Source organism: Penaeus vannamei, unplaced genomic scaffold (genome assembly GCF_042767895.1).
Source record: "Penaeus vannamei isolate JL-2024 unplaced genomic scaffold, ASM4276789v1 unanchor5108, whole genome shotgun sequence".
Taxonomy (NCBI): Eukaryota; Metazoa; Arthropoda; class Malacostraca; order Decapoda; family Penaeidae; genus Penaeus; species Penaeus vannamei.
This window is the reverse complement of record NW_027218087.1, coordinates 112-7,257: the sequence shown is the minus strand read 5'-3', so window position 1 is coordinate 7,257 and position 7,146 is coordinate 112. Positions and strand designations below refer to the sequence as shown.

The following is a 7,146-nucleotide window of genomic DNA, read 5'->3' as shown; positions in this document are numbered from 1 at the left end:
TGAAGCACCCACCCATAATGATATTGATGATAATCATTATCATTATTATTATCATCATTATAATGACATTAGAGGTTATTATCATTATTATTATTGTTATCATTATAATTATTATTACTAGTGTTTTATCATTGCTATCTTTTTTGCAATCGTCATTATTATTGTGATCGTTATTGTTATTGTTGATATAAGTAGTAGTGGTAGTCGTAGTAATAGTAGTACAATGCCACTAGCATTTGCATTATGGTGTTATTTTTATTATTGTTTTTGATATTATGATGGTTTTCCATCTCACAAAGGTGGGAAGATTTTCCAATAATATCCCTCCATGACAATGATAATAATCGTCATAATCATTTATCACCAGTTCGGCTAATAATTGTATGCATGAGATTATTTTCTTTACTGTATTAGAACATCAGTCGTGCTTTCAGGGCAAGGACTGGGAAAGGGAGCCCTATATTTTTCTTTGAAAATACGCCTGAATGCGTCATGAAAATCGTTAGGGTGCTACGGAGAGGTCAAACTCCTTTTTCGTTTTCCACAATACTTTGATTTTTGAAACAGGTTTTCCTATATGTTATGATATCTCATTACTTCAGAAATATATATGTTTTTTTAGCTTGCGCATCTATTATCTGTGCATTTATTCGTCTCGCGACACAAAATGTAATCTTCGTACTGCATATGTTATCCAAAGGTTATTAGAATTATGTTTCGCTTCTATCATTTTATAAAACGCAAGGATCATAGTACATTTAAATAAGCACCTTTACCGGTCCTTTGCAGTTTCCTCCAGGACAGTACATTCGCTCTGCCTCCTTCGCAAGGCTCTCGTGGGATTCGAAGCCGTGTCCCGCGACTCCGCGAGGGCCGTCAGCGTCAGTGGTAAACAAGGGCGGCCCGCATCAGTATGTGAGAGAGAACACGGGACAAAGTATTCTTTGCAATGCCTCCCAACAGGACCTCAAGGCCCAACAGGGCTCTTATAGACGAGTTCTGTAGCATCACAGGTAAGCGTAAACCCTGTACTCATTGGTAAAGTTCCCTTTGGGTTTGTTTTGTTCTGTTTATGAAGGATTTGAAGTTGAATGTAGGAGATGGATGCTGTCATAGAGGTGTAAGCTTATGTATATTCTGCTCCAGAGAGAAAGGAGGCCTTCGAAAAGATATACGATATGGCCTTGCTCGACATAGGATAGTCCGCGGTGTAATGATGCCGAATTAATTGGAAAGCAAGGTAATTCCACTGGATACAATTTAAAAACTTTTTTTTTTTTTTTTTTTTAAGATGACAGATGAACTATGTTCAGTACACATCTGAAACAATGTATTTTTGCGAGAATCATTCATATTTACAATGAGATGCCCATTCATCTAAATAAACCCTTAGTACAAAGAATTAAAGACACTTCCATGATTCAAAAAGAGTGGACAGTGTCATAGTAATTGGATGTAACATTCACATTAGATGTGAGGAAAAGCACAACAATAGTCATTTTGGTAATTTTCCATATTACCTTCACCTCTCCGATATCGACGATTTTGGTATCATTGGATTCCTCTCACTCTGTACAATCCAAATATGTAGGTTATATTGTGCGGAAACCCCCCGTTAGCAGCAAACTTGGCCCCGATAGCTCGGGTGACGATGTCGGAGCGGCGGTCGGAGCAGTGGACGTAATATAGTAATTTTCATGATTTTGGTATCGTTGGATTCCTCTCACTCTATACAATCCAAATATGTAGGTTTTATTGCGCGAAAACCCCTTGTTAGTGGCAAACTTGGCCCCGATAACGGGGGCAACGATGTCAAAGTGGCAGACGTAACATAGAAAATTACCCTAATAATATAACCCACAGTGAAAATAACCATGGTTATTCACATGACTTTCCATTGCAGGGGGCTGCACCGCTTGCGACCCCCCCAGGGGGGCTGCCGCTCCCCAACCACCACCGAGGAAACAAAATATCCACCACATATTCACGGCAGGATAGAGCGCACGCGAACTAGATGCGGAGTCGATAACTTCTACCATAACCTAGTAGGAGCACCCTACACACTCGGTCATCGTGGCGGCTATGGCGAAGTACTGAACGCAGCGGTTATTTCGGTTAGGAATTTGAAAATTGTGGTTCCAGGGGACGGGAAACTCGGCCTTGAGGCCATCGGTGTAACATCGAGAGAGGCGCAAAACCCGCCAATAAAGGCACTCTTCTGTTCATGGTATACCCCGTTCATCGTGATTATACTATAATCGTGTCTGTATACAATGCTGACTATGTCAAAGTTAGTATGCTGATTCAGTGGGAATGTTACGAGGTAACTGTAATATGTCCGCCGCTCCGAGATCAACGATAATTTTGTAACTCTCTAGCCTGCCGGGAATACGGAGTGGAGGTTTTGTTTCTTTAGCGGGGGTTGGGGGTCGGCAACCCCCCCCAGGGGGGGGTCGCAGGGGGAACAACCCCCTGCAATGGAAAGTCAAGTGAATAGCCATGATTATTTTCACAGTTTGTTATATTATTAGTGTTATTTAACCCGCATTTTCCCTGGAACCTTCCATGCCCCCCCTTGCTATCGGGACCAAGTTTGTCGCTAACGGGGGGGTTCCACGCAATAAAAACTATATATTTGCAATGTGGACAGTGAAAGGAATCCAACGATACCAAAATCGTCAATATCGGAGAGGCGAAGGTAATATAGAAAATTACCGTCATTTTTCCCCTTATGATACTGTTACTGCAGTTTGATATGATCACAATAAATCTGATATTCAGTTTCTGTGCAAACTACTTTCCGAGTTGGCAACCTCACCCCTCTGCCCCATCCAGTAGGCTTAGGGAACTCCTGAGAAATCAGGGTTTGGGGCCTATGTTTGGTGAAGAGGGAGACATAGAGGTTATAAAACTATGTAATTTTGTTAGTTCATTCATCAGCATAGTATATTTTGTGCATATCAGTTATGGTTACCACTGAACCACATGGTGTTCTGGAGGAAAGATCAACAAACTCCCTTGAAACATATTCTGGCAGGATGGAGCTTGGGCTGCTTCCTAACTGATGTGTTTTCCTCATCATCAATGGACATCACATACTGAAGCCAATCCAGTAGTTACACACATTCTCAATAAAAGATCCAGCTGTGAGCTGCCTGAATTAGTCAAAATTCACAAAGCCCAAAACAATGAGCAACAATAAATTTTTCTTGCGAGTGATTGGCCTGAAGGTTGTTTTTATTGCTTATTTATAGATGATCATCTTTGATTTGTAAAATGTATGATGCGTCTATGAAAATATAGATTGGTGAGGTAGACCAAACTAAGACAGTCATACCTTTTTTTGTGTGTTTTTGCATTTTACTACTGGGGATATGAGGTAAGGAGATCAACACACATAGGTAGATTTTTTTCCTTTATTTCTGGCATTACCGTTTGTGTCTGCAGATTATATCTTGTACCAAAGACTGCACAAGAAATAATCTCTATAAGAATATGATATTCAATTTGCCCAGCTTTTGTGCATCCATACCATAAAGATTAACCATTATTAATACTATTATTATCATTATTGTTATTATTATTGTTACCACTTGGGTGAAGCCCCCAACCCCCTTCCCCTTGGATGTTTTCATACCAGAGCTAGGCCCGAGACCCCGTGCTTCCCCTGTGGTATTTAGCCTACCTTGATTTTTCACACCGGAAGTTTGCCTTTAAGGGGATTGTCCCTAAGTTTGGTGGGGGGTAGATGGGTCTGGGGGGGACGCTTGGTTTGTCGAAAATGAATTATACCCATTTTCACACTCGTACAGAAGTGTATGATTACCCACATGAATATAAAAATCCACGAAAAAAAAAACATGAATCCAACGCAGTCTCTTACAGCGTTGGCAATTCTTACACGTATGTATTTATCCCCTACTGGACCGAAAATGAAACCTTGTATTTTGACATTACCTACTGAAATACATCACAGGAGAATGAAGGTGTCTTATGATAACAAATTTCTACCAATGTGAGTTTTTTATGTTGAAAAAATTAAAGAAAATCTAATAATCAAACAATTTTTCATGTCTTTTTCGTTATAAGTGTGGTAGATATAATTTGAATTTGACATGAACATCATATATATAACTTTAGGTTCGACAATAATGCATGTGTAGTGGTGAGTCTCTATCTCAAAAAATAAATGAACAAGAGTTGTTAGACCACATGGGTCTAACAAGGCAAGATTTTTCCTGCTTTCACCACTCAGTTAGACTTAGTGCATAGCAAAGATTTTGTTTTTTGTATTAATTGGAGCCAAAGCAATCAAGAAAATGCATAATAGTAAAAATGTAGCTACTTTATACTAAATATAAATGACTAAAGTATATAAAGGCTAAAAATCATGTATAAGATGTCAACTTCCTCAATAAACTCATGTGATATTGGCCTGTTTGTGTTATTATGTTACAAAAAGAAATGTCCATGGGAAACAGACAGTGGTGAGTTTATATTTCAAGATATCAAAGAATTCTTAATAGTTATTTCTAACAAATAAAATAACAATTCAAGGTTACTTGGTAAGTACAAACTGCTTGTTACTCTAACCATTTCTTGTTATCTCTGCACGCATTTACAATATTTACACATACATGTATACATTTTCATATATACATGTTCACACAATTAGATACACAAGTACATGTATGCAAATGTTTTTATGTAAATGTACACATATGTGTACACATGTTTATGCAGTTTTACATGTACACCTACATAGACATGTTTGCAAATGTAAGCTACATGTAGATGCTAGAAAACATCAATACAAATGGCATGAGACAAGCAATAACTGGGTTTCAGCTTGTGTAATGTTGGTGAAATTAGCGTATACAGAGGTACTAATTTAGTTTAAGCTGTAACATGGGAACTAGTCAAGACTTCTCCATGCCACAAACAACATTTGACAGAGAAATGCATGTAGTTTTTTAGTTAACTAGATAATAAGTTTCCAAGGAAAGATTTTAAAAATTAACAAATATTCTCAATTTTTCTCTTAACTGAAATTTTCGAGATTCTTTACTGCTATTTTCAAAGCCTTTGTCATCCAATTTAATATTTGTTCATATCATTGGAAAGCTAAGGGAAATTTGCAAATATTGACGATAGTCTGTTAATGGCAAAAAGAAAAAAATTGAATTTTCAACTTTTTGTAGGGATAACTTTACTAAATTTGTTATAACTTGGGCACCAATCTCTATATTATCATGTAACAAGCAATATTTGAAATGGAAATGTAGTTTCTCTAGTAATTAGGTGATCAAAGGAAACTAACAGAAAATCAACTTGAATATCTCCAATCTTTTCTTCGTAAAAGATTTTTTTTTATAGGAAACTAAGGCAAATGAGAAAAGGCTGTCAGTCTCTTTGGATTTTATTGATGGTTATGCTGTTTTTTCTTTTTTTCCCTCATTGTAAAGTATGCAATAGTGTGAGCCAATAGCATTATGCAAGCAATATATGTGGAGAAAATGGATAGAAAAAGTTTTTTGAAGGGTGGTTCACCCTCCTTTGGGGGATTTGTACAAATTTAGTGCCTAATGGTGCATAAGTCAAGAATACACAATATCAAATTAAAAGTTATTGTTGTTGTTTTCTTCTTCTTCTTTTCTTTTCTTTTCTTTTCTTTTCTTTTTTCCTTTTTTTCTGACATTCCTCCATTTTCTGCTCCCCATTACCCCCACTACCCCCCGTATTTTTAGGATTGGTCCCCTTGCAATCAAATCTTGACTGGTTGCAATTAGAGCACTAATGACTCAGATAATGTATAATTTGGTATTTTAACCAAAATTTTATATAAAGTAAGCATATCCATAGTCACACTTAACCCACTGGATCCAGATGCTTCGTTGCTATGTGGCTTATGTGAGCGGACACATTGCTGAGAGTGCGGCCAGGCACAACGGTCACTTGTTTGTGAGGACAAGACTCCACGCCTCCACTGCGATGTTCTTTTGTCTTTTTTAGCAATAACATTTTTAGATCTGCCATTTTCCAATGTCTGTATTTATGATTTGATTTGTTTATCCAGATAGTAATAAACTGATTTCCATATCTCTTGGTAGTTTATAACTCAATACAATGATAATAACAATAAGTTAAAAAAAAATATTTGTGTAATTTTTTTGTTTTCCATAATATTCAATTTTCTGTAATACAACTTTCACCACCAGTAATGGCAGGCATGAATAGGATCCTGAGCATGGAAATAGTGTCCTCCCTGGAGCCAGTGTTCTTCCACTGATGGCTCATAAACACACAACATTCCACACTCATTTATCACTGGAAATAATGCAAAAGCCCCTTCATAAATGCCAAATGAGTTTAATCACCCTCCAAGAAGCTTGTGCACTTGTGGCAAGTCTTTCCTGTCAACCTGTCCTTCAGTCAAAATGCTCATGAAGGCAAGTTTGTGTCATCCCGGCCCAAAGTCAAATTTTCCCATGACAGCATGTTCATGTTACCTGCCCATCAATCCAAATTTTTTATGACAGGATGGCACATCATCTGGATTGTAGGAGTTAACATGGAACATCACATTTAGTTCAGTTCACAAGGGCTGAAAGACCAAGTTTTGTCAAAATGCCCAGTAGATTTGCGTTAGGCAAGTAAGCTTCAGCATGCACCGATGTTTTATTATTTTAGTGCAAATGTAAAAATATATATATATATATATATATATATATATATATGAAAAGATGTTTAAGAATGTTGAATATATAAGCATTAAGATCAATGTAAAAAACAGCATTAATTATGGGCATTTAGCTTGATGGTAATTACTGGATTACAATGCCCCCAGTGGGGTCCCCTCAATTTTATGACTTTGCCAACATCTATAAACACTGTATTACAAGCCTGTGATGTTTTGCGGATGTATGTAGTGCATTCATTATAGTTAGTATTACTGGTTGCTTTGATGAACCTAGACTTTGCCTCTTGCCTTCTAACCTTTCATTTAATTTTGTGGCTGGTAATTTACATTAGATTCATAAGTGTTTTTTGATAAGTGGTAAATAGTCAGAGGACTGCCATCATGATCATTTGTACTTCTTTTGTTTCTTGCTTTTGCTAAAAAAAAAAAAAAAAAAAAATCATATT

The 7,146-nt window shown here is 37.0% G+C and overlaps 1 long non-coding RNA gene across 1 annotated transcript; it reads left to right on the top strand.

The window, feature by feature from the left end:
- Nucleotides 1-534: 534 nt before the first annotated feature.
- Nucleotides 535-6,649, top strand: LOC138861382 (uncharacterized). The gene is made up of 3 exons (XR_011398486.1): nucleotides 535-700; nucleotides 790-1,013; nucleotides 1,904-6,649. It is a non-coding gene; the product is annotated as an uncharacterized lncRNA (long non-coding RNA).
- Nucleotides 6,650-7,146: the final 497 nt, after the last annotated feature.